The 23824-nt window shown below is 39.1% G+C and overlaps 1 protein-coding gene across 7 annotated transcripts in view; it reads right to left on the reverse strand.

Annotated features, from left to right (window-relative positions):
- ALPK1 (alpha kinase 1) overlaps nt 1–23824 on the reverse strand; it is a 177325-nt gene that overhangs the window by 78542 nt on the left and 74959 nt on the right. The window lies entirely within an intron of this gene.

Genomic DNA, 23824 nt, shown 5'->3' on the forward strand with positions numbered 1-23824 from the left:
CAGAGTGCACAAGGGAGAGGGTCCTCCTGCAGACTCTGGTTACCCACAGTGACGTCGGCGGAATCACACGGAGGCCAGATGAAATGAACATAGCCCCTGATTTATTTGTCCTCTGCATCCTTCACATCAGTGCCTCTGGATCCCAGTGGCTCCACACCCTCCCTCTTGGAAGTGTAGAGAAGCATCTGGCTAACAGTTCTGATATTCAGACACAGCGCACAGTAATGTGAAGTTTACCACTCTCATAACCCACTGCTGATTTCCCCTGTGCAGTATTCTTCATGGCATTTAGTATGATATAATTTGGACCAAGATAGGCAATGACAGATGCCAAATTTAAAGCTCTTCACTGCTAGGCACAGTGCCAAGTAAAACCGACAAATGATTATCCCAAAACATCAAATTTCCTGAATCTGTCATATAGATGGATCTATCAGATGGATGGATAGATCTACTTATGTTGTCATTTAACATAGATACAATTGAGAGATCTCTTATGTAAACATGAGTAGGGTGAAATGAGCTACTGCAGTCAAATTTCAAGAACAAGATAATTTACTGACAGCACAAAAATGGCTGCCAAATACAAAAGAATTACTAGATTAACAATTTTGGGGGCCTGTCTTCCTATTATTAAAGAAGTACATTGTAAACAAAACAAAAAAAGTTATTCTTTCTGACTTTGTCAGAACACATTGTAGGGCTGCTGACTGGCTCTGACACTCGTGTTGGGCATGTAGAATTTTACTATCAAAGCAAGAATCTAAAAGGGAAGAAAGAAACAGATATGAAGGTCTTCAAAAAGTTCATGGAAAGTGAGTATAATGAAAAACCCAATAGCTTTTATATCAAATTAACCTTTTTTACTGCCATTTTTGATGAACTTTTTGAAGTATCCTTATATATGTTTGGCTCCAGTCCTTCTGTTTTGAACTTATCAATGTAGTGAAGTAATCATTGAAAATATTAAATTAGGAAATTATTGCATTGATCCTGGGATTACATATGTTCTACTATCCAAAAGCCTCACTTTAAGAAATTGATTTTGAATTTGAAATAGTAACCCCCATTCCCCTTTCTCTCTCTCTTTCCCTCTATCATCTAGTCTATGACTTAGGGACATAATGAAAGAGGAGTTAACTACATGATCGATTTTTAAACATTTATTTATTATTTTCTTTGAAAGTCAAAAAGACACACAGAGAAAAAAATAGAGAGACAGATTTCCAAGCCACTGCTTCATTCCCCAGTTGCCTGCAACAACTAGAGTTGGTCCAGGCCGAAGCCGGGAGAACTCAAAGTCTCCAACGTGGGTGGCAGGGACTCAACCACTTGAGTTATCACCAGTGCCTCCCAGGCTGTGCATTAGCAGGAAGCTGTAATCAGGAGCAGAGCCAGAACTCAAACCCATGCTCTCTTATATGAGATGCCAGTATCCCAAGTGACTTTTTAACCACTGGGTCAAATGCTTGCCCCTAACTATGCAATCTAAATTTTGTATTTCTCATCCTAATTTGGCTGGTACACTTTGCATGCATTGGTTTAAAGACACACATATGCACACACTCCCACACACATGCACAATGTTACATGGATAGTACTTCCAAAGAAAGGTTCTGGGATATTTTCTTAAATTTTTATTTAAGGTATACAAATTTCATGTAATTCATATATACAGTTTCAGGAACATAGTGATACTTTCCACCCTCCCCTCCCCACCACCCATATTCCCTTCTTCTTCCTCCCTCTCCTATTCCCATTCTTATGTTTTACAAAGATTTATTTTCATTTAAGATTAACCCTACACTAAATAAAGAGATCAGCAAATAGTATGAAGAAAAAAAAATTCCTCAACAGTCAAGATGAGGGCTGTTCAAATCATTGCATCTCAAATCTCAAAGTGTCAGTTTCACTCATTAACTTTTAGGTACTCTATTAGTTACTACAGATCATAGAGAACATATGGTATTTGTCTTTTTGTGACTGGCTTGTTTCACTAAGTATAATGATTTCCAGTTGCATCCATTTTGTTGCAAATGACCGGATTTTTTAACTGCTGTGCAGTACTTCACAGTGTATATATACACCATAATTTCTTTACCCAATCTTCAGTTGACAGGCATCTGGGTTGATTCCATATCTTAGCTATTGTGAATTGAGCTGCAATAACCCCATGGGTACAGATCATTTTTTCATAGACTGATTTCGTCTCCTTTGGGTAAATTTCCATGAGTGGGATTGCTGGGTCATATATGGTAGGTCTTATTCAGATTTCTGAGGTACCTCCATACTGTCTTTCACAGTAGCTATAGCAGTTTACATTCTCACCAATCATAGATTAGGGTACCCTTCCCCCCGCACCCTCTCCAGCATTTGTTTGTTGATTTCTGTATGGGAGCCATTTTAACTGGGGTGAGATGAAACCTCACTGTGGTTTTGATTTGCATTTCCCTGATGGTTAGTGATCCTGAGCATTTTTTTTAATGTGTCTGTTAGCCATTTGAATTTCCAGTCTTTAAAAATGCCTATTCAAGTCCTCTGCCCATTTCTCAACTGGATTATTTGTTTTGTTGTTGAATTTCTTGAGTTATTTATAGACTATGTATATTAATCCTTTATCAGTTGCATAGTTTGTAAATATTTTCTTCCTTTATGTTGGTTGCTTCTTCACTTTGCTGAGTGTTTCTTTTAAAGTGCAGAAGCTTCTCAGCTTGATGCAATCCCATTTGTCAGTTTTGGCTTTGACTACCTGTGCTTCTGGGATCTTTTCCCAGAAGTATTTATGAATGCCAATGTCTTAGATTTTCCCCATTGTTCTCTAATGATTTGAAGGTACTGGGTAATAGATTTAGGTCTTTGATCCAGTTTGAGTGGATTTCTGTGTAAGGTGTAAGGGGTCTTGTTTCATACTTCTCCATGCAGACATCCAGTTTTCCCCGCACCATTTGTTGAGGAGACTCTCCTTGCTCCAGGGATTGATTTTAGCTTCTTTGTCAAATTTAAGTTGGTTGCAGATGCAGGGATTGATTTCTGGCATTTCTATTCTGTTCTATTGGTCTATACATCTCCCTCCCTCCCTCCCTTTCTTTCTTCCTTCCTTCCTTCCTTTGTTTTCCTTCCTTCCTTCCTTCCTTTGTTTTCCTTCCTTCCTTCCTTCCTTCCTTCCTTCCTTCCTTCCTTCCTTCCTTCCTTCCTTCCTTCCTTCCTTTGTTTTTCTTCCTTTCTTTCTTACTATTTTGATTATAACTGCCCTGTAGTATGTCTTGAAATCTGGTATTGTGATGCCCCCAGCTTTGTTTTTGTTGAATAAGATTGCTTTAGCTATTTGGGGTCTCTTGTGCTTCCAAATGAATTTTAGCATCATTTTTTTCTAGATCTGCAGAGAATGTCATTGGCATTTTGATTGGAATACTATTGAATATGTAAATTGCTTTCAGAAGAATGAACATTTTGATGATACTGATTCTTCCAGCCCATGAACATGGAAAATTTTTCCACTTTTTCTGTCTTCTCCTATTTCTTTAATGTTTTATAATTTTTATCATAGAGATCTTTGACATCTTGGTTAAATTTATTCCAAGATATTTAATATTTTGTAGCTATTGTGAATGGGATTGATCTTGGAAATTCTTCCTCAGCCATGGTAATGTCTGTGTATACAAAGGCTGTTGATTTTTGTGTGCTAATTTTATATCCTGCCACTTTACCAAACACTTTTATGAGTTCCAATATTCTCTCAGTGGAGTCTTTGGATCCCTTATATATAAAATCATGTCATCTCCAAACAGGGATAGTTTGAGTTCCTCCTTTCCAATTTGTATCCCTTTGATTTCTTTTTCTTACCTAATGGCTCTGGCTAAAACTTCCGGAACTGTATTGAATAGCAGTGGTGAGAGTGGGGATCTTTGTCTGGTTCCATATCTTAGTAGGAATGCTTCCAACTTTTCCCCATTCAATTAGATGCTGGTTGTGGGTTTATCATAAATTGTCTTGATTGTGTTGAGGGATGTTCCTTCTATACCCAATTTGCTTAAATTTTTCATCATGAAAGGATTTTGTATTTCATCAAATGCTTTCTCTGCATCTATTGCGATAAACACATGTTTTTTGTTCTTCAGTTTATTGATGTGATATATCATCCTTATTGATTTGTGAATGTTGAACCATCCCTGCAAACTAGGCTTATTTCACTGAATATAATCATGTTTGATAATGAAGAACATAAACAGAGTTATTAAATATACTCCTGAAATTCCTGGTACTTTAAATAGCATTCACACAAGTAAAATTGTGAAGAAATTAATTACTGGAAGCCTTTAAGCATAAATTGAATCTTTCTTCTGTTTAGGAAGTATTTCTGTGTGGTCAGCATGGTGGTGTAGCAGGTAAAGCCACCTGTGATGCTAACACTCCATAAGGGTGCCAGTTTGAGTCCTGGCTATTCTACTTCTGATCTACTAATGTGCCTGAGGAAGGAGTGAAAAATGACCCAAGTGCTTGGGCCCATGCACCCATGTCGGAACCTGGAGGAAACTCTGGGCTCCTGCTTCCACCTGGCCCAGCCCTGACATTGTGGCCATAAGGGGAGTGAGCCAGCAATGAAGCGCCCTTTCTTTCCGCCCCCGCCCCCTCTGTCTCTCCATCTTTTTCTGTGTAACTCTGACTTTCAAATAAATAAATGAATAAAAATTTTAAAAAGAAGTGTTTCTGCAAGAATTTTTTTTGTTTTACTAAAGGGTTTTCCAATATCCCTTTCATGCAAGTGTCTTTAAGTTGTCATGTTTTAGGCTACATGTGGGACATTAGCCCATCTGTCTATGAAAAGTACTAAGAAGTAAGGGCTGGTCAGAGTTTTAGCACATTTTGCTGCTGCAGAGAGCACAAGAGTTTATGCCTGTTCCTTGGGAGTGTTGCAGTGAGCTAATAAGAGAGTTAATCAGGGGACTATCGTGGGTAGGAGCCACATAGCACTCAAATCCCATTTGCACCATTCCTTGGCAAAGGAGACAACTGACTCAAGTGGGAGGTGGAGAAATGTGTTTGGTGATTGAGAAGGTTAAGAACACACTTTTTTGGGGCCAGTGTGGTGGCATAGTAGGCAAGCCCTCTGCCTGTGGCACTGGCATCCCATATGGGCACTGGTTCATGTCCAGCTGCTCCTCTTCCCATTCAGCTCTCTGCCTGTGGCACTGAGCTTTGGCTATTGCAGCCATTTGGATAGAAGACCCTTCTCTCTGTCTCTTTCTCCCTCTCTCTGTCTGTAGCTCCACCTCTCAAATAAATAAATAAAGTCTTTAGAAAGAGAGGTATAACAAGAAAATATGAAGAGTTCATGCACAAAGAAATAGAACTGCATTATAATATAGTCAAATCTTTTATTTGTTCACTTTTTTGAAAGGCAGAGAGACAAATAAACAGATGGAGTGAGACCTTGCATTCACTGGTTCCATTCCTCAAATGCCTGAAGCAGCCAGCTCTGGGCTTATCCAAAGCCAGTAGTCTAGAAGTTAGTCTGGGTTTCCCAGGTGGGTGGCAGGATTCAAGTACAAGAGCCACCACTGCTGCCTCCCAGGCATTAGCAGGAAGCTGGATCTGAAACAGAATATCCAAGACTCTGATATAGGGTGCAGGCATCCCAAGTAGCAACTCAACTGCCCCTATAAAGTGTTTTTAATAATGCGTTATTCCTTTGTCAAAGGCTTGTAGTAATTTTTTATCAGTGCATCATTCCATTTACATAGAAAGTAGCTTTCTTTTGCAGAACTCATAAAAGCAGAGAGTAGGATAGTTATTATCAGAAGTTAGGGGATGGGGTAGGGGTGGGGGTAAGAGTTTGGGAGATGTTTGTCAAAGGATACAAAATTTGATGTTAACAAAAAATGTAAGTTCAAGAGATCTATCAAATATCATGGTGACTATAGTTAATAGCAGCATACAAGTATACCTGAGAATTGCTGAGAGTAGACTTTTTCTCACCACAGAAAATGACAATGACAAGTATGTGAAATCATGCAAATGTTAGCTTCATTTAGCCATGCCACTATATATATGTATATATATATATCACATTTATATAAACAGCATGTTGTGCACCATAAATAAATATAATTTTTATTTGTCAATTAAAAATAAAATTTAAAAAGTAGTCTATACTGACAAAGTCAATTTTAATTGCTCAGTTTCTACAAGTGATTAAAACAGAGACATTATGTTAGTAATGAAAAGAGGACCTAAAAACAGGAAACAAAGACACCTAATAGTACTCAACAGATACAGTTGGCTAATTCCACTTCATAATGTCGTATGAACTATTGTGAGACATCTTAGGTTCAGCTTTCTCATCTGTATTTTTAAGAAGTTGGTTGGAACAATTAAGATGCCCTTAGATCTTGAACTACACAGTCAGCAGCAGTCTAGATAAACCCGGTTGCTTATATTTGATATTTATTTCTTAAACGCTACTCAGCTTTTTTGAGAACCCTTAAGATAAGCATTTGTTGAGAGCCCTGAAGTATAACATGTTTAGGTATATTTTTTTCTGTGGTTTTGAAACATTGGTTTGAAGTTTAGAAGTTGATTACTAAATAAATGCATCTCTTTGCTTCTGTTTCCTCACTTCAAGCTTGAAGTCCTGATGCACAGCACCATAAAGCTCTACCTTTTGTTTTTAAGAGCTGAAAAAGAGATAAGATCCATGGTTCTAGGAAGGCAAACAACAGGACTTGACCTTATCATTTAGGTACAGCTAGGGCAGGTCAAAGGAGGCTTCCCTGAGGATGTGATGCCTGAATTCAGCACTGAAAGATGAACAGGCCTTAATGAAGTTAAAATGGTGGGGATGTATATGTATATTCTGCAGAAGGAAATACAGAGAAAATGAAAGAGGCACAGACTGGCTGACCTAGAGATAAAAGGGGGAAGCTGACAGGAGGTGAGGCTGTAGGGGTTTGCAGGGGCCATGCAGGGCGGGATGTGCCAGATGAGGAATTTTGTTTTCTCCGTAACAGTAATAGGAAACTACTGTAGCAGTAGTACCATGACTAGATTTGTGTTTGGAAAAGCTCACTCTGTTTTGGCTCTAGGGTACATTAGAAGATGCATGGATTGGGGAAGCTAACTACAGGTAGATCAGTTAGGTATTTATTGCTGTGATCCAGGAGAGAGATAATAGGACTTTGGATCAGAGTGATATTAGCAATGCAGAATAATGGACAGATTTGAGAGCTGTTTTGGGAGTAAAAGCAGCATTGGTTTTGGATGGCCATGAATGCTGTTATTAATGTTTATTGCAGCTCAATTCACAATAGCTAAGACCTGGAATCAACCCAAATGCCCATCAACAGTAGACTGGATAAAGAAATTATGGGACATGTACTCTATAGAATACTATACAGCAGTCAAAAACAACGAAATCGGTCATTTGCAACAAGATGGAGGAATTTGGAAAACATCATGCTGAGTGAATTAAGCCAGTCCCAAAGGGACAAATATCATATGTTCTCCCTGATCAGCGACAACTAACTGAGCACCAAAGGGGAAACATGTTGAAGTGAAATGGACACTATGAGAAACAGTGACTTGATCAGCTCTTGTCCTAATGGTTGATGTACAATGTAATACTTTATCCATTTTAGTATTTTTTTTTGTTCTAGTACCATTGGTTGAACTCTAATTAACACACAATTATTCTTAGGTGTTTAAATTTTAACTGAAAAGTGATCCCTGTTAGGCATTTGGAAAACATTATGCTGAGTGAAATAAGCCAATCCCAAAGGGACAAATACCACTTGTTCTCCTTGATAGGTGACAACTAACTGAGCACCAAAAAGGAAACCTGTTAAAGTGAAATGAACACTATGAGAAACGGTGACTTGATCAGCCCTTGCCCTGACTGTTGATGAACAACTTAATATGTTATCCCTCTTAGTAATTTTTGTTTGTTCTACTTAATACTTTTGGTTGAGTACTGTAATCAATACACAATTCTTCTTAAGTGCTGAAACTTAACTGAAAAGTGATCGCTGTTAAATATAAGAGTTGGAATAAGAGAGGGAAGAGATGTGCAATTCGGGACATGCTCAAGCTGACTTACCTCAAACGGTAGAGTTAGAAACATACCAGGGGATTCCAATTCAATCCCATCAAGGTGGCATGTACCAATGCCATCTCACTAGTCCCAGTGATCAATTTCTGTTCACAATTGATCATAATGATAGGACTAAGAACCAAAGGGATCACATAAACAAGACTAGTGTCTGCAAATACTAGCTGATAGAATAAAAAAGGGAGAGAATGATCCAACATGGGAAGTGAGATACACAGCAGACCCATAGAATGGCAGATGTCCTAACAGCACTCTGGCCTCAGAATGAGCCCTTAAGGCCTGCGGATCCAGCTGAAAAGCCCATGGGAGTATTTTAGGCATGGAAAGCCAAGACACTCTGGGGAAAAAAAAAATAAATGAAAGATCTCCGCGAGTGAGATCCCAGTGGAAAGAACGGGTCATCAAAGAAGGAGGTACCTTTCTCTGAAGGGAGGAGGGAGCTTCCACTTTGACCATGGCCTTGTCTAAATATGATCAGAGTCGGTGAACTCAGGGGGCTTCCATAGCCTTGGCAGCTCATGACAAGAGCCTAGGGTGATTACTGAGGCCATAAACAAGAGTGTCAATTTGTTAAGTCAACAACAGGAGTCACTGTGCACTTACTCCTCATGTAGGATCTCTGTCCTTAGTGTGTTGTACATTGAGATTTAATGCTATAACTAGTACTCAAACAGTATTTTTCACTTTATGTTTCTGTGTGGGAGCAAACTGTTGAAATCTTTACTTAATATATGCTAAACCGATCTTCTGTATATAAAGAGAATCGAAAATGAATCTTGATGTGAATGGAGGGGGAGAGGGAGTGGATAAGTGGAGGGTTGTGGGTTGGAGGGACATTATGGGGGGGAAGCCATTGTAATCAATATTCTGTACTTTGGAAATTTATATTCATTAAATAAAAGTTGAAAAAAAAGAATTAGTCCCAAAGCTTCCTGCAATGCAGACCCTGGAAGGTAGCAGGTGATGGCTCAAATAATTTGGGTCCCTGCTGCCCATGTGGGAGGCTTGGAGTAGTTCTCAGCTCCCAACTTTAGCTTCTCCTGCCTGGACACTGTGGGCATTTAGTGAGCGAACCAGTGGATGGGAGTTTCTCTTTCCCTATTTCTTTCTCTCCCCTTCCCTCCCTCTATCCCTCCTTCTCAAAATAAATAAAGTGTGAATCCCAGTTTCTGCTTCACCATAGCTCCAAACTGAACAGATGATGTCATCATACTTTAAATCAGAGAACACAGAAGATATCTTCTAGGAAAAACACATAAATACAGCTTCTATTTTTTATTTCAAGGTATAAATATAGTAATAAAAACCAGTTATATTACCCATAGTAATCAATCATATTTTAGCCAAGAAAATATTTCTAATATTGGAAGAGAGTTCCAAGATAATTTTTGTTTCATACATGAGGTCCCTCAAAATGAACTAAATACATCCCTTGTAGTTTTTGAAAGTTAAAGCATTTTCCCTTTTCCCTGTAGAATTCAGGGGGAAACAATAGGAAGAAAATACTGTAACATGAGAAACACTTTGGAATCCAACCATCTGTCCAGACTTGTGTGGTTCATTGTTAGGCATAACAGAAGCTGGAGCCTAGGAAACTTCCCTTCAGGCTATGGCCTTGATTGAAATTTTGGTCAACTTCTTTTATAAAAGAATCATTTTCAATTAACACATATCAGCTCTTGCTCCCTTGAACTATAACATTCTGTTCATTATACATTGATTCTAAAATTGAATAATGGAAATTTCTCAATTTTTTTTGAAACCTATGGATTACTGTTTTCTATTTTACCATCCTCTGTATGTATGTTTTCTTAAAAATAAAATAGAACATAGGTAGTCAAAAGCAGCTGAACATGAAAATGGATATCTCTGGAATAACATTAGATAACCAGCAGAGTTAGAATCATACACACTAAGATATACATGCACATATATAGCCAGATACCATGTGTTCATACATTCTGTGTCTGATTTTGACATAAGTATTCTTTAGATATACTGGTTACTTATAATTTAGTTGAATGACTGAGTTATAGGATGATTGAAAAATCAGCCATCATGAAAAAGAAGCAAATTAATGGATTATTCAACATTCCATTTCTTTTGACACTTGTATTTCAGTCCTTTCTCCTGGACAACTAGTACCTCCATGAATGAGTGGGTCAGGGAAAGTAAAAAGATTCCAAACACATTCTATGATCTACTGGATTCCTCCTCCGTGAATATCTTTTGTTCAACTAGTCAGAATCTCTAAGGTAGAAGATATGGGAAACATAACTATAAAAGATGGTCTATACCATCAATGAATCTACAATGAGAGTACCTCAAAAAGTTCATGGAAAAGGTATTAAAAATAAGTTTAGTTCTGTTCAAAACATTTAAAAAATTCATACATAGGATTTTCATAATGTGAATTTCTCATGAATCTTTTGAAAGCCCTTTGTGTAATCAGAGGGGTAACAGACAAACACATAAAAGCTTTAATTAGCTAACTATACAAGGCATATTATACATGATGAAATTCCAAAAACTCAGTTTAAATGATCTACATTGGAATTCAGTTAATGGTTGATAATATTCATAAGCAAGCCTATTTAGTTCATGTATACATGAATAATCAGTCAAGATACATTTTCATCTACATTCAAAATTATTTACCATACAGTTTCTATGCAAAAATGTATTCTGGTCTCTAATATACAATAACACATTTCTCTAATAAGGCACAAACAAAGATAATCTGGCTTTCTGTACCTTTTTCACTTTTCCCTGAACAACTACACAAACAAACTCTCATCATCTTGCCCCTTGCTCTGATAGGTGTGGAAATGGTGCAACAAAGAGAGAATTCTGATTGCATGGTAAAGCAATGGTGGGGTTCTGAGAGACATTTCTAGATAGCAGCCATTTGTTAGCAATTTCTGAGTCACCAAAAACCTAAAGAATACACGCCTATTTCTAGCAGTATGGAAGTTTATCCGATCAACATCTCTAAAGAAAATAACTAAAAATCCTGGGAAAACATTTTTAAGTCTCTGAAATGTGTCAGTGAAATGACTAGAAAGGAAGGACCAGTTAAAAGACAAAAACCAAGTGAAAGTTTTGACAGACCAAGTTAACCGCAACACAAAGGATGGCTTTGGCTTTGATTGTATTTGCCAAACTCTGTGAACTTTACCTTGAGTTTTCACTACCTTGGAAGGTGGAATTGCAAAAAATTACAGTTCTAACAGATTACCCCTGTGTATAAGAGTGAGATAAAAATAAATCCACACCCTCCCCACACACAGAAAAATTGCCTGTGAAAAACATAGGCTGCTTTGGGGAACAAAAAATTTTCCCTTCAGAATTTGAAGTGATACGATCCAATAGACTTTCAGCTCATAATTAATTTAAAATAAATTATTTAAAAGTTACACTAGGTGAGTGTTCTCAAGCAACTAGTGGAATGAAACATAATTCTCATTGAAAAAATTTGATTCAATCTGTTTCAAAGAATTTGCACCTATATATACCAAGAAACATGAACTCCTAGTCAAATATCACAAAATATACAGGGTAAAAATACATGACTGAAATGAGAAACAATGGACAGTAAAATCAGACTTACAAAGCCGGCACCATGGCTCAACAGGCTAATCCTCCGCCTTGCGGCGCCGGCACACCGGGTTTTAGTCCCGGTCGGGGCGCCAGATTCTGTCCCGGTTGCCCCTCTTCCAGGCCAGCTCTCTGCTGTGGCCCGGGAGTGCAGTGGAGGATGGTCCAAGTGCTTGGGCCCTGCACCCCATGGGAGACCAGGAGAAGCACCTGGCTCCTGCCTTCGGATCAGCGCGGTGCGCCTGCCACGACGGCCATTGGAGGGTGAACCAACGGCAAAAAGGAAGACCTTTCTCTCTGTCTCTCTCTCTCTCACTGTCCACTCTGCCTATCCAAAAAAAAAAAAAAAAAAAAAATCAGACTTACAAAGATGTTAGACAATAGAATTACTAGATATAAACTATAAAATGCATATGTCTAATATGTGTAAGCAAGTGGATAAGCATGTTGAAAATATGAGTAAATAGCTTAATTCAACTAAAAATCAAATAGAATTTCTAGAAATGAAAACTATAATTTAAAATCTAAAGAATGAAAACAATTGATATAATATTAGCTCTAACTGAAGATAGAATTTTTGGACTAGAAAGTTAAGTTCAAACATATCACCTAGAATGCAACAGACAAAGATAAAAGATGGAAAATACAAAAAAGTTTAAAAAACAGGAAATGACAGAAAAGATCTGACATATGTCTGATCAGAGTCCTATATGAGAAGAAAATGGAAAGGTAGAAGAAATGTTTGAAGAGATGACTGAGAACTCTGGAACAGGAGAAAGAAATAATCAAAATACCCATAATCCTTAAGCAGAATAAACAACCAATCTATACTTAGAAACACTGTGAAAACCAAGGAACACCAAAGACTTGGAGAAGACCTGTAAAGCAGATAGAAGAAAACAACTTATCTTCCAAGAAATAACAATGGATTTATAGCCTTGGAAACAAGAAGACGATGAAAGAATGTTTTTTTAATGTGCTGTGGAAAAAAAATCTACAAAATAAAGACTTTAAAACAAACATCAACAGATCCTTAGTAAACAAATCTCTTAAGTACATACCCTGTTTACAAAGAAAGTGATCACAGATGAAAGGCTTAAGATCCAAAAAGAAAAAAAAGCAACATTGGTTGTATACAGCTGCAACAAAAACAAGGTATTGAAGAAATGTCTGTACTCCCATGTCACTGCAGCATTATTCACAATAGCCAAGATATGGACTAAAACTAAGTCTCCATCTACAGATAAATGATGAAAGAAAACATGGTACACACACACACACACACACACACGCAATGGAATGTTGTTTGGCCTATGTCCTCTCACTTGCAACAACTTGGATGGCTCTGGAGCACACTATGTTGGATAGAGTGATCTAGACACACAAAGAGAGATACCACATGATCTTATTATATGTGGATTCTGAATATTAAATTTATGGAAGCAGAGAATAGAATGATGATTGTCAAAGACTGGGATCAAGGAGCTAATGGGAAATATTGTACAAAGGATACAAAATTTCAATTATTAAGGAAGAATGAGCTCAATAGATTGAGTGTACAACATGGAGACTATAGTTAGCAGAAACATATTACTTAAAAATTACCAAGAAGGTAGATTTAAGTGTCTCATCACAAAAAAATGATAAGATGTAAAGTAATACATACATTAATTAGCTTTACTTAACCATGCTACAACATTTACCTATTTCAAAACATCAGGTTATACACCATTAATACATGCAAAATGTTTACTTGTCAATTAAGAAACCTGAAAAAATATACAAACAGCACTCATGAAAAGAGTGATTAAGTGTTCTAGAATCTTTGCACTGACCAGGAGGAACAGAGATACTAAGATGATAAAAAAAAAAAAAAAACTCAACTAGTAGAAGAAAGAAGATGAAAAGAAGCAGAATTAACTAAAAGAATGACAAGATGAAAAGGAAAAGATAAGGAAGAGTCAGGATAAATATGCAACGCTAAATAAAATGGTGGAAATATGGCAGTATTTCCAAGAAATATAAATGACTTAATGCTGCAGTTAAAATGTCAAGATTAAACCGGATTAGAAAATAGCTACATGGGGGTTGGCATTGTGGCATAACAGGTTAAGCTGTCGCCTACAACACCAGCATCCCACATGGGTACTGGTTCGCCTCTCAGCTGCTCCAATTCTAATCCAAATCCCTGCTAATGCACCTAGGATAGCAGCAGAAGATGGTCTAAGTCCTTGGGCCCCTGCACCCTTATGGGAGACCTATTTACAGCTCCTGGCTCCTGCTTTGGCCTGGCCCAGCCCCAGCCTTTGCAGACATTTAGGGAGTGAACCTGTGGGTGGGAGACCTCTCTCTCTCTCTCTCTCTATTTCAAAAATAAATAAATAACATACCTCCCATAAAAACTAATATACTTATCAGACAAAAATTAGTAATGATAGAATTGACTTGATCTACACAATTAACAAATTCAATCTACCAGTTATTTATGAAACAACATCTTCAACAATTTAATAAATATTTTAAAGCATACTTGGAACATTTACAAGAATTTAACACCTATTGTTCAATAGAGCAAAACTCAACAAATTTCCAAGCATTAACTCATACAGATGTGGTTTTAAGATCAAAAGTGATAGCCGGCGCCGCGGCTCACTAGGCTAATCCTCCGCCTAGCGGCGCCGGCACACCGGGTTCTAGTCCCAGTTGGGGCGCCGGATTCTGTCCCGGTTGCCCCTCTTCCAGGCCAGCTCTCTGCTGTGGCCCGGGAGTGCAGTGGAGGATGGCCCAAGTCCTTGGGCCCTGCACCCCATGGGAGACCAGGAAAAGCACCTGGCTCCTGGCTCCTGCCATCGGATCAGCGCGGTGCGCTGGCCGCAGCGCGCCGGCCGCGGCGGCCATTGGAGGGTGAACCAACGGCAAAGGAAGACCTTTCTCTCTGTCTCTCTCTCTCACTGTCCACTCTGCCTGTCAAAAAATAAAAAAAATAAATAAAAAATAAAAAAGATCAAAAGTGATAAAGTTGATAAACCAAAAAAGATGCCTAGAAAAATAAAACTCATATACATGGAAACTTAAAAATGCACTTCATATAATTTGTGGCCCAAAGAAGTGATCCTTATGGAATTTGAAGAATATTATAATAAAATGATAAATACTATCCATCAAAACAAGGAATTCAGTCAAAGTGGAATTTTGAAGGAAATGTATAAGCTCACATAACAAAATTAAGAAAATGAGCTTAAAAGTAAACTATAAAGAAGAAAGGAAAGAAATGAAATGAAAAACATTCAATGGGATGATCAACAGATTAAACTATTGTTTCTATCAAAAGGCAATGAAATTGACAAACTGCTGGCAAACTTGATGAAGAGAGAGAGAACAAATAAAGCACAAACTGAAATTTAGGGAAGGAACGTTACAGAAACTACAGAGATTTTCAAAAAAGTAACAAAAGAAAATTAGAAATCAATATGGTTGAAAACTGATAAGCTAAGCAATTCCTACAAAACATATAACTTACAGAAAAGAAATCAAGAAAAATTATGAAACCTGTATGGTCTTATAATCTTAAAGAAATGTAGGCAGGAGTTGAGAAATGTTCCTACAAAGAAAACACTAGAAACATATTCATAGTTTTACCAACAAAATTTTACCATTCAATAAACTAAGTAAGTCAGCCTTAAGCAAAACATCCTTTAGATTAGCAACAAATTATTTTTAAAATGTGATTAGAAAGAAATATTCAGTTAAGATGTCACTTGAAATGCCCACACCCCATACGAGGGGGTCTAGGTTTGAGTTCTGACTTCGCTTCCAATTCCAGCTTCCTGTCTTCAGCCTGGGCCAGCCCTGGGTCTTGTGGACATCTGAGGAATGAACTGGCAGATGGAAGATATCTGCCTCTGTCTGTCTTACTGCCTTCCAAATAAAATGAAAATAAATAAATAAATATTTTTAAAATGTTACCATGTACATGCATAAAATAAGGTAAAATAAAATATATATAAAATATTTAAGAATAATAAGAAATGTGCAAGACTATAAAACTTACTTTATTGAAAGACATTTAGGATAATCTAAATAGATGAAAAGACAGCCCTTGTTTGTGGCATGGAAAACATAGTATTCTGATATTATTTTTAATCTGTAACTTTAATGCAACTCTAATCAAAATCTCAACAGCTCTATTTGTGTCTGTGTGTCTTTGGGTAACCGTACAAGCTGACTGTAAAATTTATATTGAAGAAAGATGTTCAAGAACACCTAAGATAATCCTGCTGAAAAATAACAAGGGAAATGAGAGAATGCTTATTCAATGTCAGTTAATATAAAACATATTAAATGATACAAAAATTATTGATGCTTAGACAAATTGACCTTATAAATAAAATAAGAAGCCCTACAAGGATCCATTTATAAACTGTACTTCAAAAAGTCCATGGAAAAGTATAATTAAAATATGTTTATTTTGGTGCAAAACATTCTGAAATCTGTGCATAGTTTATTAATAATATGCATTTTCTGTGAATTTTTGAAGAACCCTCAGATAGATCATAGACTAGATAGATTTATCACAGAGTTTAATAGACGGTATTGAGCTATTTTTTTTTAAATAAATTCTACTTACATATTGGCTTAAATGTGAAAGAAAAATTATGCAACTTCTAAGAGAGAGGATCCTCTCAAGAGACTATCCTTAACACCTTCTGTTAGGGAAGGATTTCCTAGATGCTTTCCCAAAAACAAACAAAAAAAGACAGAAAAAAAATCATAAGGGAAATGATATATTTCATTTTAAAAGATGAAACTCTGATGAATAAAATCACACAATAAATGAAGTAAAAAGAGAAATCACAAACTGGTAGAAAATATTTATAACTTTGGTAATTAACAAAAGATTTCTGTCCAGAATATATGAAGAACTCTTACAAATCAGTGAGAAAAAGACCAATTCCTAAGAACAAAAGAATGAGCAAAAGTCTTCAACAGACACTTCACACAAGAGGAAACATGAAGGCAGATAAACATATCAAATGCACAAAGCATCATTAGTAATCACATAATACAAGTTCAAACCACAGTAAAGACCCATTCACACTTTCTTTATTGGAAAATATTTTAAATTGGATAATTATTGTCAGAATTAGTTGGTTTTGATTATTCCCATATACCATCATTATAAACTGCAGTTTGGCATTAGCCAGCAAAATGAGAGATGCACACACATTATGACCCAGTGTCCTGCTTGTAGGCATATACATGGAAAGAAATTCTTGTATCTATGTCTAGGGGTTTTGTATAAGAATGTCCATAGTGACATATTGCATACATACACATATACAAGTACATGCATATGACAGTTAGTAATAGCAAACAAACAGAAGGAAGCAACTTACATATTCACTAATGGGAGGGTGGATTAGAAAACTGAAGCACACTTACACTGGGATAGAATAAGCAAGTAAACAAAAGGATTGCAGGAACATGTAACAACACTGGGTGAATCTTAGAAACATAAAAAGCAAGTCATAGAGGGATGCACGCATAAAACTTACAATCACTTAGAAATAATATATTGCTACATACAATGGTAAAACTGTAAAGAAAAGAAAGAATGATAAATTAAATATTCAGAATTGTATTTATTCATTTATTTTTAAAATGAAGAGAAAGGAGAGAGAGAGAAAGAAAGATTCACTCCCCAAACGTATGCAACAGACAGGGCTGGACCAGGCTATAGCCAGGAACCTGGAATTCAATCCAGGTTTCCCAGGATGCACATTATTAGGAAGCTAGAATCAGAAGCGGAGCTGGGACTTGAACCCAGATACTCAGATATAGGATACAAGGACCCCATGCAGCGTTTTAGCCACTAAGCCAAACACCTGCCCCTAGAATTGCAGATTTTTTGAGGAGAGAGGGAAGAAGATGAGAAGGAGGTGCACTTAGGAGAACCCAAAGTGGGTGGCACATTATTTTATTTAAATCAATTATTTGGTCTATGGGTATTCATTGTGTTCTGTGTATCTTATGCCTATTATACTATTACCTGACATCTATTATCTATATGACATTTAATGAAAACAATAAAAAGAATAAACTGGAAACCCAGGCTTAGGAATACTGGATAATAAATATGTTATTCCCCTTAGGATTAGAGCCAGTGACACCATTGAAAGATGGAAAAGATACAGCCTTTCATAGCAGGGAGAGAGTAGGATTTGGTGTATTTGGAGTGAAAAGTGAGGAAAAGAATTCTAGTTGGGGAATGGCATGAACAGAGACTGTGAGGAGGGATCCTCATCTCAGGTGGGGATTTCCGAGTAAGCACAGGTATTGAAATCATCGCGGAGATGAGCAGTTTGAACCATGAGTTTAATACACTTTAGATTACCAAGAAATTCAACTTATCTTTTCATCCCACTTACAAGCTAAAATAAAAGAAAAAGTTTTAAAGTATGTCTTGATCTTTTTTAATAACAAAAGAGACATTAGGACATTCTGTAAGTGAAAATGAAGTTCTTTGCTACGTCTCCTTAGCAGGATTTCCAGCCTGAGTATCACCTGGTTAAAACAGGAAACTGGATGCCCACACTGTGCCTTCCTGCTGCCTCTCTAGCCCTTGCACCCCACCCTCTCCAGTTCCCTGCAGCTGAATGTGTTTACCAAACCCCACTGCACACGAAAGTGCAATGAGAGTGTTCCGGGTCATGAATGGGTTACCTGCCGGTCTCAGGAAGAAAGGAGAGGGAAAAGAAAAGGCATCGTTGCCAGGCCTGTTGTGCATACTCTCCGGCTACAGTTACCCACTCCATCAGCCATGGTGACACCTGACTCACTGTGAGCCTGGCCCCCATGGCTACAAGAGCAGCATCTCAGGTCAAGGTGAGTCAAGCTCCCATCTGGTCCTGGCTCCAGGCTCCTGCAATGACTTCAAAGAGGTGGTTCCAGGAGAGTTTTCTTTGCATTTCTACACCCTAGATGAGAGATCACTCACATATACCCAGTCCATATGTTCCCCAAATCCAGAGCCAACACCGTGCTAGCAGGCATTCATAGAGCAGGAAGATTTTGTAAACTTTGAACGACCTTCAATTTTTTTTTTTTTTTTAGATTTATTCGTTTATTTGAAAGACCAGGGTCAGGCCAGGCTGAAGCCAGGAGCCTGGAACTGCATCCCGGTCTCCCACATGGTGGCAGGGCCCAGGTACTTGGACCATCTGCTGTTGTTTGCCCAGGTGCAGTAGCAGGGATCTGGATGGAAAGCAGATCAGCAGGTGCTCCAACTGGTGCTCATGTAAGACGCCAGTGTGGCAGGGAGCAGTTTAATCCGCTGCACCACAACACCAGCCCCAGGGCCTTCAATCTGAGGTGTATTCTCTGGGAGGCAGATATCCTACATCCAAACTCAAGATAAACAATTTGAGCCAGGAAGACGGAAAGTTGGAGGAGACTGAGTGATTTCTCAAAGCCACCAAGTAGAGATCAGAATAATAGTTCAAAGTTCCAAATTGTCCTCAAAATACATGGCCACTTTGCTTCCCACTAAATAGTACCAGAGTTCTGTAGAAAAAATCAGGAAGAGTACCTTTGTTGGAAGAGAGAGTGCCTCTTCAAAAGAAGAAATGGAGGTAAGCAATTCATTCCGCAGTTTAGGACACCTCTCGGAACACCTGCATCCCACATTAGAGTGTCTGAGTCTGATACCTGGCGGTGCTCTGGATTCCAGCTTCCTGCTAATATACACCCTGGGATGCAGCAGGTGATGGCTCAAATAATTGAGTCCCTGCCCCTTTGTGGGAGACTCCGATTGAATTCCTAGATTTGGCCTACTGCAGCCTCACTAAGCTGGTGTGGGCATTTGAAGAGTGAACCCCAAAGATGGGAAACCTCCCTCCCTCTCTCTTTCAAAAATTAAAAATTAAAAAAAAAATGAAGCAGCCTGGATTATTTAGTCTGCTCTGCAGTGGGTGATGCAATGGAAATCCTCTGTTTATATCAACAGTCAGAATGAGAAAAACCCTGTGTTTCTCCAGGCACAGGGCGGGAGGAGAACCTTGGCAATGGTGTGGTACATACATGCAGATGGCATGAAACACACAGGGATATGAAACTGCCAGGGCTGGGAAGCATTACATACTTGAGGTGAGCCCAGCAAATGCAGGGATTCAGGTTAACTTTGCAACAAAGTCTTTCCACATCTGAATTTATCATTCCCACAGCTAGGACGGTACTTTTATTGTGCGATGAACCATGCAGATTTTGAAGTTAGAGAGAGCCCACAAAGGAGAAATCTGTCTTGGAGAAAATGGATAGGGGGGCTCTGAAATTACAGGAGCAGAAAAACAAAGATGCTGAACTGATGAATTGCGGTTTCACCGTCCCAGCCATCAGGAGGCAGCTGAGTTAAGAGTATGCGCTTTGCAGTGAGTCTTCCAAGGCTTACATCTGAGCTCCAGCTGAGCAGCTTTAGACAGATCACTGCTCAGTTTCCTATCCGCAAATACAGTAATAAAAGGATCACTCTCGTAGAGTTGAACTAACTAGTGCACGCACACACACATTTTAATAAATGCTTCATAGATATCAGTTATTGCTACCAAAATTCAGGAAATAAAATTTATTTTTTAATAAACCTCATGGTGCCAATTCAAAGATTTTATTTATTTATTTATTAAAGATTTATTTATTTTACTTGAAAGAGTTACACAGAGAGAAGAGAGGCAGAGAGAGAGAGAGGGAGGGAGGGAGAGAGAGAGGGAGAGAGAGGGGTCTTCCATTTGGTGGTTCACTCCCCAATTGGCTGCAACAGCCAGAGCGGTGCCGATCCGAAGCCAGGAGCCAGGAGTTTCCTCCGGGTCTCCCACGTGGGTGCAGGGGCCCAAGGACTTGGCCCATCTTCCACTGCTTTCCCAGGACACAGCAGAGAGCTGGACAGGAAGTGGAGCAGCCGGGTCTCAAACCGGCACCCATATGGGATGCCGGCACTTCAGGCCAGGGCGTTAACCTGCTGCGCCACAGCGCTGGCCCCTATTTTATTTATTTGAAAGAGCTACAGAGAGAGGTAGTGACAGAATGAGAGAGAGAGGTCTTCCATCCGCTGGTTCACTCCCCAAATGGTCACTATGGCTAGAACTGAGACGATATGACGCCAAGAGCCAGGAGCGTCTCTCACGTGGGTGCAGGGACCTAAGTACTTGGGCTGTTTTCTGCCGCTTTCCCAGGTAGCTGGATCAGAAGTGGAGTAGTCAGGAATCAAACTGGTGGCCATATGGGATGCTGGTGCTACAGACCGGAGCTTTAACCCACTGCACCACAGCGCCAGCCCCAGGAAATAAAATTTAATTTTTCAAGTCTCTCAACTTCTCCCTTATTTACCTGATTTGGATTTGGTTTTCTCATTAGCTTCATAACCAGTTACATTTCTTAGAAGGAAAAGTGCCTGGCTTCGCAAAGCCTTTGGGTTCTTAATTTTTTTCCCAGTACGGAGCTGTGTAATCATGAGATTATCCTCTACATAATTATCCAAATCCACAGCCAATTTATGAATAGAAATCCTGCTGGAGAATTGGAATATTATGATCAGTTAGACATTTCCAGGAGAAAGATGTGAATTTTATTTGCTTAAAATAAAAGGAGAAAAGAAAAGAAAGCAAGCAAACCTCCAACGCAGCCAACCGAGTTTAATCAGCTGTTTGCCTGCAGGCGCTGAGGCGGCCTGGACCGAGGTGTCGGAAGCAGGAGGCCTGAACCCGCCGAGCGGGAAGAGTGTCCGCGGGATTACCGATCAGACAGAAGCACCCCCAGCCCCTCATCTTCTCCTTCGCTCTGAGATACACACAAAGCTCTTTATTTATTTTATACTTAAAGTGTCAAAGGTGCCCAGGGGGTGGGCCTCTGTCCTGGGGATTGGCAGACCACACTCGGGGGCCGACATAATAAGAGTCCACCGTGGGGCAGTGCGAGTCACACAGCGTGTGCTCAGCCCCGGCGGCCGTGGCAGGGAGTCTCCTATTGGCCGGGGAACAAACGCGGCCCTGCAGGTCCCCGGGAAGAGGCGACAGGGCTGGAGAACGCCTGATGGCCACACTCGCAGGGCGCAAAGGCGGCTCTGCGGGACCAACATCCAGACGCACAAACGACTCCAACTCGGGGACAAGCCCGCAGAGACGGGCCACAGACAAGGATGCTACTACTCCTGTGCGATCCAAAGGCGCGCCAACCGCAAAAGGGACTACACAGAAAAGACAGCAGTTTACTACTTCTGTCTGCTCCCTGGGCTGGCTAGTAAGCATCCCGTGGTGCACACAAAGCCGCAGAGTCCTGACCACAGCTGTCTCACGAGCCAAAAAGACTTGCTCAGAAAACCAGGCCTGCGCCCGCCCGCTCCATCACCTGCAGCTCTGAGGCCTCATTTCGTCAGGCTGGTTTGGAAAATGAGTACAGTTTTAGACGGGCAGGATTCTATACTTTCTATAAGAGTTCTGTTACCGAGCAAAATTTGTTCAGTCACGGAGCAAATGCGCTCAGAGCGTCAGTCACCTGATTTGGGCGAGAACTTTGTTGTTTCTCCAGCCACTCCACTTGCTTTCTTTGGTAGCTCCTCAAGCGGAAGAACTCTCATTTTCTCCTTTCTCTAATAAGGAGGGTGGCAATCTGAGACTTAGTGTTAAGGCTGTTCTTTGCTTGTAGCTAATGAAGGAATATTTGCCAGTATGAAGCTAACAGTGATACAGAATATTTTAAAAAAAATCAGAAAATCAAACTAGGCAAGTGAAACACATTAACTTTAACTGGCCAAACATCACTGCTTGCTTTCTATTCTTTCCTTCATGCTTAACTTAGAAGTATAGATGTAAAATAATATGTACTATATTTTCAAACTCATCAGTAGTAGTTAAGCATTTATTGAGTATCTGTTGCACACTGTACTTGGTATTTTTGAGGGCTACCAGAAAAATAGAGCAAATATTTCCAAACTTCAAAGACAATCTCACTGTGGAAGTAAGCACAAATAACTTGAGAAAAATTCTCGACCCACAAGGATGAGCTTACGAAATCATCCCATCCTTCCTACTATTCAGGGGAAAAAAGGCCATTGTTGACTGATCTTGACAAAGAAAGCAGAACTGGGATGATTATCTTACTTTTATAAGATCAGAGTGAGGAAGGTAGCAAGGAATATAGTCTCCATTTGAAGATAAAGAAAGTCGAAGTCACAGGTCAGTGGTTTGTCCAAATTCAAGCAGCAACTCACTAGAATTATGTGCCAGGAGTTAGATACAGCTTTTCAACATCTAATCCTCTGCGGTTTATATGACACAATTGTCTTGGTTTTTGTGCGGGAAGAAACTAATAATCACAGTGAAAAACAGGAAACACAATGTCAGTAGAGTGTCGATTCCATGGCAGAGGAGTCTCCTAGGCTTCATTCTCAAATTCTAGAACTCTGAAATAGCAGCTGCTGTATTTTTTCTAAAGCAGAAGCGTACTAGTGTTGACCTTATTCAAGTTATAATATAACTCCAGAGGGACCAATGAAAGGAAAGGAAAGAACTGATGAGGTCTAAGTGGTGATTGCATTTATAGATTAATCCTGACAGGAAGCAAATATATCTCCTCCCAGGAGGCCCAATAGAGTCAACTGAGAAGTGAGCTTGTTATTTATGAGCACAGTGCATTTTTTCCAGCACAAGAAACATTTTCATAACTTTAAATGAAACATTCTTTTTTTGGTAGCAAGTGTTTTATAAGAGTAAGAACTGTATTGTCAACCCTCCCACCCCACCCCCACCCACCCCCCTGCCCACCGTTGGCTATGTGTGAAATTCTCTTCTACTCTTTACACTGCTAAATGGCAGTTTGTCCTGCCTTGATATCATAATGGAGAAATTGTGTGCACTCATACACAAGCATTTCGCATGCTGAAACCTGCAGTAACCCGCCGAGGGCGAAGAATGGGCCAAATGAGTAGTTGGCAGCATGGCCCCAGAGCAATTTCATTTCCATCTGTTATGTATGGTGGCCTTCCACATACAATCTCATGTGAAGCTAATAAGTTTGGAAAACACTTATCTAAATGAATCAGTGAAGGTGAGGTAGGAGTATAATACTGATGGGCTT

Source organism: Oryctolagus cuniculus, chromosome 8 (assembly GCF_051225735.1).
Source record: "Oryctolagus cuniculus isolate XC-2025 breed Fujian yellow rabbit chromosome 8, ASM5122573v1, whole genome shotgun sequence".
Lineage (NCBI taxonomy): Eukaryota > Metazoa > Chordata > Mammalia > Lagomorpha > Leporidae > Oryctolagus > Oryctolagus cuniculus.